This window comes from Artemia sp. Qi Xiang Cuo, chromosome 19 (assembly GCF_049724085.1).
Source record: "Artemia sp. Qi Xiang Cuo chromosome 19, ASM4972408v1, whole genome shotgun sequence".
NCBI classification, from domain to species: domain Eukaryota; kingdom Metazoa; phylum Arthropoda; class Branchiopoda; order Anostraca; family Artemiidae; genus Artemia; species Artemia sp. Qi Xiang Cuo.
The window spans coordinates 60,547,746-60,555,462 of NC_142812.1; positions in this window are offsets into that span (position 1 = coordinate 60,547,746).

Here is a 7,717-nt window from a genome sequence, read left to right on the forward strand (position 1 = left end):
GTAGAGAACCGTCAGATGAACTATTGTCAAAGCCACCACCACTACTTCTCCCTGGAGATTCAACTTGCTTGCGTTTCTTGGTAGTGGGCTGCTTGGGTACATGCGTTTTACTGTGCTTTTCCTTTCTCGCTCGTTCTTCAGCTACTAAAGCATCTTTTTCGGGTGTATCGGTAAGAATACGAGGTCGACCTTTCTTTCTTGTATTCCTTCTGGGTTTTGTCATATATGCTCTCGGATATGGTCTTACCACTTCAGGAGTTTGTTATCCTTGCTTGGTTTTGGGACAAAAAGTTGAAGAAGGAGAGGGAGAGGGTATTGGTTCCATATCAAGTAACAAATCAACCGGGGGTGGACGATTTGTCACCTCAGCAGGTAGAAAGTCTAACTCGGAAAATATACTTCTGTTGAAGGACCAAATTCCAGCGTTCGTGAAACAAACTTTTATATTTTCTAGGTTGAACATGCAAAGAACTGGTTCTTTGCAGAGCTGAGCAGTCTCATGAATCGTAATTCGTTGACCTGGATGGATCTGCAGCCAGGTGTTCAGTGATTCTCTCATCGCAAAATTGAATGGCCCATAGACAGAGACGTCCGATGATTGTAAGCCGTGGGAACAATGGGGAGGAAAGGTCAGGAGGTGGACCGAATTGTCTTTGCACAGCCGCACTAATTCCACCGAAACATGGCTAGCGTGGTTGTTAAATAGCAATAGCAGTGGATCTTCTCTCGATGACTTCACCAGCTTGATGAAGTGCTCAATAAAAGCTACAAAATTGTTGGAGGTCATCCAACCACTAGGGTGAGAAAGCCCGAGACATCCTGGGGGGCCTCAAAAAAGCCGGTCGTTCAACTTCACCCGTGGGAATATAAAAACGGGGGGAAGAGCTTAACCAGTGGCTGAAATAAACCCGAGCATTGTAACATTTTCCCCTCTCTCTGCTGACACTGTCTGGGAAACTTGCTTCGATCCTTTCCTTGCGATTACTTTTGGAGCTGGCAATACAGTAGGAACCCCAGTCTCATCACAGTTCCAGATACGGTTTGGTGGGAGCTTGAATTTTTCATAAAGTTTAAAATACCTCAAATTCAGAGGTTACTACCTTCTGAATACTTTATCATAGATGGCGCTTATTGTCCCTAATATTCTTGTATTTTTAACTATTTATAAAAAATGTGACCACAAGCTGAGTTTTTATGCATAATATAAAGTAGGGGTTGTATTATTACTATAGTTAATTCTGGTTATTTAGGAACCTAACAGTACAATTTTTATTTCGTTTTGTATGTAGCCTTGGACTGTATGTTATATTAATATCTCCATTTTGGTTAACAAAAGGACTTTTTACAATTTTTGCCTGTATAATATCTGTATGGATAGGTTTAAAACATCCCCTAGCTCAAATGGGAAAAAAACTTCAATCAATCAGTTCATAGGCCTAGCTTTGGGAATCACATGGCCTAATAGGTAGGCTGTTGTGATTGTGTTTGTGGTTTTGGGGATTATAGTGTGTTTCCTCAGACATGTCAAAATATTAGGCTATTTAAATATCAGATTCAAAGAAACTTTAAAAAAAATTAAAATGAGCAAAACCACAAGCCAAATGAGAATCAGATATTAATCTAATGTCAGTGCTTAGAGCTTTTGAAATATTTACCTTTGATGGCATAATGGAGACAAGCATGGGTAGCCTATAGCCATCATATTGTCTAGGGGGGGGCAGTCAATAGTGTGATGGAGGGCCAGTGGATGTGATGGATGGATCTAAATGCTACGGTATGTCCCGGGAAGGTACTTTGAAGTACCTACCTCCACTCCTCCCCCCCCCTATATAATGGTAAATTACTGCACATTACTAGTTGTTTTAGCTCACATTTCATCCTTAGCTCACACATTACTATCATAATTATAAATCACTGCTTACCTTACACAACTTCAGCTTTCACCTTGTTCATTAAAATATATGGTAAAATTCTACTTTAGCTACTTCTGGCTATCTTGGAAAGGGATTAGGAAATTTTCAGGGATGGGTCTACAGGCTAAAGTATGTCCCGGGAAGGTATTTTGAAGTACCTACCTCCACTACTTCTCCCTCTAGAGGGTCCTGACCTTTGATGACCTTTAAAATTCTGTGTGTTATAAAAGTGAAACCTTATAAAATAGAGCTTCTGCTTAAAATGAAGTCCAACAAAATTGTTTTCAGCTTCACAACTTTGCTCAATCCTGATTTATAGAGTTTTAAAGATATGCAAATACATTTCCTAAATTTGGAAAATTAACATTGATATGGCTTAAAATACTGCTCAAATAACAGGAATTGCATTTTCAGAACTAAAGCCAGAGAAAAAGAATCTTATAACAGAAAATTAAGGTAAAATTTTGTTTTGTCAAAATTAATGAGTTTTGTCAAAAGGTATATACCTGTCATGTAGGCAAATTTCAGGATCCTCTAGAGGGAGAAGGAGAGGAGATAAGTACTTCAAAATACCTTACCAGGACATATTTTAGCCTGCAGACCCATCCCAGAAAGTTTCAGTTTCCTAACCTCACCCCTTTCCAATATAGGTAAAAGTAACTAAAGTAGAATTTTACCAAATATATTCCAAAATCCTATTTTGATTTAACAATCCATTTAACTTATTTACTCCATTTAACTTATTTACTATATAGCTGACATTGCTTATTGAACCCGTTTGTGATGTCACAACTTAGTTTATCATAACCCCCTTAACAGTAGCATGCAGGTGCCATTGGGGTAGAAGACAACTCTGTGTTGATAAGCCATTTAAACTTTATTAATTAGGGAAAGGATTTGACAAGAGGTAGACCAGTAAGAAAATCCAAATTGTTATTAGAGGACAAATTATGTTAAGAGAAGATGTTTTTATTTTTATAGGTCCATGTGCTCATGAAGGGAAGAGGTTTTTAAAATTCCCCTTCCCCTGAAACTCAAAAATTTCTAAAATTCTATTTTAGAAGCTTTTTAAATATTTTTAAAGGACTAATTAACAGAGCGCAACAAACACCAGAATTGTCTTTAAATGACAAGCTACGTCATCGAAAGATGTTTTTGAAGTCCCGCCTCCCCAAACTCAAAAATTCCTAAAATTCTACTCAAGAACCTTTTTAAATATTTCTAAAGCACTAATAGATAAAGCACTACAAATATCAGAATTGACTTCAGAGGTCAAATTATGATAGGGGAAGATGTTTTTGAAATCCCCCTTCCCCCCAAACTCAAAATTTTACTTTAGAAGCTTTTTTAAATATTTCTACAGTTCTCATACATAGAGCGCTACAAACATCAAAATCAACATTCAGAGGACAAATTATGTTATGGGAAGATGTTCTTAAAATCCCCCTTCCCCCAAAACTCAAAATTTTCCAAAATTCTACTTTAGAAGCTTTTATAAATGTTTCTAAAGTGCTATGGCACAGAGCGCTACATACATCAGAATCAACTTTAGAGGACAATTTATGTCATGGGAAGATGTTTTTGAAATCCCCCTTTCCCTCATACTCAAAATTTTCCAAAATTCTACTTTAGCGGCTTTTTTAAATATTTCTAAAGCGCTAAGACATAGAGCACTACAAACATCAGAATCAACTTTAGAGGACAATTTATGTCATGGGAAGATGTTTTTGAAATCCCGCTTACCCCCAAACTAAAAATTTTCTAAAATTCTACTCTAGAAGCTTTTTAAATATTTCCAAAGCACTAACAGATAGCGCGCTAAAAACATTAGAATCAACTTTAGAGGCCAAATTAATTCTACAATAATTCCCCCTTCCCCCCAAACTAAAAATTTTTTGAAATCCCCCTTTGCCCCAAACCTAAAAATTTTCCAAAATTCCACTTTAGAAACTTTTTTAAATATTTCTAAAACGCTAAGGCATAGAGCGCTACAAACATCAGGATCAACTTTAGAGGACAAGCTATGTCATGGGAAGATGTTTTTGTACTACCCATTATCCATTGAAATTTTGACAAAACAACATTTTACCTTAATTGTCAGTTATCAGTTTCTTTTTCTCTGGTTTTAACTCTGAAAATGCAATTTCAGTTATTTGAGCAGAATTTTAAGCCATATCAATATTACAAGTTATGTCATGGGAAGGTGTTTTTGAAATACCCATTGAAATTTTGACAAAACAACATTTTACCTTAATTTTCAGTTATCAGTTTCTTTTCCTCAGGCTTTAGTTCTGAAAATCATTTGAGCAGAATTTTTAGCCATATCAATGTTTTATTTCCAAAATTTAGGAAATGTATTTGCATATATTTAAAACCTTATAATTTGGGATTGAGCAAAGTTTTGAAGCTGAAATAATTTTGTTGTACTTCATTTAAACAGAAGATCTATTTTGCAAGGTTCCATTGCTATAACTCACAGACTTTTAAAGGTCATTCAATGTTTTTGAAATCCTCCTTACCATTCATCCCATTCCCCCTTCATACTCTAAAATCTGGTTGATAATTTGAAATTTGAAAAGCCTTATTTTCCACAGGGGTATTTGGGGGGGGGTATTTTCTGTGAGGGTATTTCCCATGGAGGGGGGGGGGGATTTTCTGGCAGGTATTCACCAAGAACCACAAATTTGATGGTATGAGTTTTATTAAAATCTTTGACTTTTAGGGGTTGTTTCCTCCTTTTACAAAACTCAAGACAGATTTTTTAGACAGGCAAATTATCAACCAAATTTTAGAGCACCTATGATTCCGGTGCAGCACATTGCAACAAAATGGTCAGCTTAGATTAGTATAAGCAGGGGCACTGTAAGCAGGTTGCTGACCACCGCCCTCCCCCTGCTATCAAATCCCCTTGCAGCTAACCTTTTCACCCTCAAAGAAAATTTTTATATAAGTTCCAGCATTTTTTACATATTTTAAATCATGGATGTAAAAAAGAAAAGCAAAATTTCTCAACATTATAGGATTTAGCTATTTGAATATGTTTTATGTCTTTGTCTAACAAATACCCATTTGTCTGGTTTATTTGTCTAACAAATACCCGTTTGTCTGGTTTCCTTGTACAGTCTATAGCGGTGGGTTATTTATAACGCACACATACCGAATAATCTATGTTTGTTTTGATTATATTTTTTTGGAAACCCCTTAACATTTTGAGTTGGGTAACTGCATAAAACATATTCAAATAGCTTAATTGGGGGGGGGGGGCAAGTGTTGTAAATTATGCAACACTTGCCCCCAGAACCGGGGGGGCAAGTGTTGTAAATTATGCCCTGGGGGCACATCATTTTTTTTTTATGGAAGGGACGATTGTATAAACTTCAAAGGGGGCTTATTCGACTGTAAATCGGAATTTCTAGTGCCCTTTTTTAGAGTCTAAAGTGATCGTAGGCCAATTACCCCCTGTCCCTGCAAGGTTGTTTTCCCCAAATGCATCTGATCAAAATTTTGAGATGTCATTTTGTTAAAAATAGTTTAAAGATCAAATAACAAAAACTCAGGGGTCAATACCCCCCCCCCCCCCGAGTCCAAGGGGAAGGGTTATAAGTTATGCTCTGGGGGCAGATAAGGTTTTATGTAAGGGGTGGTTTTATAAACATCAGAGGTTGCTAATTTGATCAGAAATTGAAAGTTTTAGTTTCCCTTTTGAGAGTCATCAAAAGTAATTGGCAGAAATTATAAATTGAAAGTTCTAGTCCCCTTTTTAAGAGGTCAGAAGTGATCCAGTGGCAGCTAGCCTTGCCTCTACCAACCCCAAGGCCATAAAGCTCCAATGTTTTATTGTATTTTTTTCCAAAGGCACTTCATGTGGAAGGTATGGTCGTGTCAACTTTGGAGGGGGCTCCTTTGATTGGAAATCAGAAGTTATATTGCCCTTTTTAAGAGTCAAAAGTGATTGAAGGGTAAATGTCCCCCCCACCTTTTCCTTGTTGGTAGAGATTTTTGTTTGTTTCAAGTTTGATTTGCAGACTCACTTGAAGTTTCACTTGTTTTAATATTTATTTATTCATTTATATTGGTATCTATTGTAGGTTTGTTTTCTATGACTGTTCTTTTTGGGTTTCATTTATGCTTCAATAGTAAGTATTGAAGTTGGTTCAATACTTACTATCATATACTTACTTCATTTTTTTTTGTTTTAAGCTGGAGTTGCATGTTCAATTTAAGCTTTACTTGTTTTAAGATTTATTTATTCATTTATATTATTACCTGTTGTATGTTTTTGCTATGATTGTTTATATAGTTTATTCTCGTTTTGGGTTTCATTTATTCTTTAATAGTAATTTCTGGTTGTTTTGACTTTGAGTTATTGTAGGTTTCTATTTCTCTGTTCTCAAGTTAATATGGCCTTTACTTTTCTTAAAAAAATACTTTTTTTTTATTGGAAAGCCTTTTTAAATTAATTTAACACGAAACCAGCTAATGACCTAATTTCCTACCTTAACCACAGTAATTCTATTTTCGTACATAGCACTAATCACTTTAATGTATTTATCTTGTATACCATACAAGAATAAGCCCTTTGCTAAAGCTCTTCTTTCAACAGAATCAAACGCTTGCTCATAGTCTATAAAACTGAGGACCAAAGGTGTTTGGTAACTCACGCACTTCTCAATTATTAACCTAAAAGGGAAAATTTGGTTGACACATCCTCTACTGCTCCTAAAACTAAACTGTTCTTTTCTTAAAACTTTATATACAGCATCGCTAAGCCTAAAAAGTATTATCAGAGGCAACGCTGTAGGGTTGCCTATAATAAAGGCCATACGGCTCCAATGTTTTATTATTTATTTGTTATTTATTTTTTCCCCCAGAGGCACTTCATACGGAAGGGGTCGTCGTAGAAACTTCAAAGGGGGCACATTCGATTGGAAATCGAGAATTCTAGTGGCCTTTCTAATAGTCAAAAATTATTGGAGGGCAACTTGTCGTAGAAACTTCAAAAAAGGCTTATTCGATTGGAAATTCAAACGAATAGTGCCCTTTTTAATAGTCAAAAGTGATTGGAGGGCAACTACCCCCCCCCCACGCCCATCATTCCCCCAAACACATCCAATCAAAAATTTTGAGATAGCCATTTTGTTCAGTATAGTTGATTTCCGGATAGAAAATATGTTTTTGAGGAGGACAATCCCCCACAACCCTCAGGGCAAGGGTTTTAAGTTATGCCCTGGGGGCAAATAAGGTTTTTATAGAAGCTGTTGTTGTAGAAACTTCAAAAAAGGCTCATTCGATTAGAAATTCAAAGGGCTAGTGCCCTTTTTAATAGTCAAAAGTGATTGGAGGGCCACTAGCCCCCCTCCCCCCACGCCCATCATTCCCCCAAACACAACCAATCAAAATTTTGAGATAGCCATTTTGTTCAGCGTAGTTAATTTCCACATAGAAAGCATGTTTTTGAGGAGGACACTCCCCCACAACCCTCAAGGCAAGGGTTTTAAATTATACCCTGGGGTCATACTAGGTTTTTATAGAAGGCAGTGTTGTAGAAACTTCAAAAAAGGCTCATTCAATTGGAAATTCAAAGGGCTAGAGCCCTTTTTAATAGTTGAAAGTGATTTGAGGGCAACTAACCCCCCTCTCACCTCCACCCTTTGCCCAAACACGTCCAATCAAAATTTTGAGACAGCCATTTTATTAAACGTAGTTTTAAGTTCTGGAAATTAGGTCTTCGAGGATGACAACTCCCCCACAGCTGTCAGGGCAGGGGTTGTAATTTAAGGATTCTCGGAATCCTAGTACGTAGA